We start from the raw sequence: 575 nt of genomic DNA, 5'->3' as shown, positions 1-575 counted from the left end.
GGTTTCATGACTAGGACCATGACTAGGCAGGGGTTGGCTAATTGAGACATCTGCAGGTATTTCAGGAGTTGGTGGAGCTAAAATGAGAGTAAATACAGGACTTACACTCATCAGGTGGACAGAAACGTGACAAATTAATGATTCTGTTGCCCTGTGTCTGCTGGATATGTTAATAAGCACCCCTTTGCTAACATTTTTTGTTTATAGTTATATTTATATATTTTCTGCTGACCCCAAGTGGCCAAAAAATCAATTCACGTAGCTTTAAAGTTGATGTGTGTTTTTCAACTTTTTGTCTGATGTTGAATAGATGAACAGATGTACCTTTTTTAATGATTTGATAACAAAGACCATATTCATCGACTGAGAAGTCATAATTCCCTCGTGCAGTGTGTGTGTGTAAGAAACCAAGTCTTCAACTTTTAGACAGTGCCAGCAGAGGACAGTGTGTGTGTGTGTGTGTGTGTGTGTGTGTGGGGGGGGGTGGGGGGGGTGGGGGGGGGAGACGATGTTTACGCTTGCGTGAAAGAAAAGCATGTTTTTCTTGCCTAAATAGTCAGAAGAGAAGGCACTAG

This window comes from Echiichthys vipera (genome assembly GCF_963691815.1).
Source record: "Echiichthys vipera genome assembly, chromosome: 2".
In the NCBI taxonomy this organism is placed as follows: Eukaryota; Metazoa; Chordata; class Actinopteri; order Perciformes; family Trachinidae; genus Echiichthys; species Echiichthys vipera.
Note: the sequence above shows the minus strand (reverse complement) of the source record.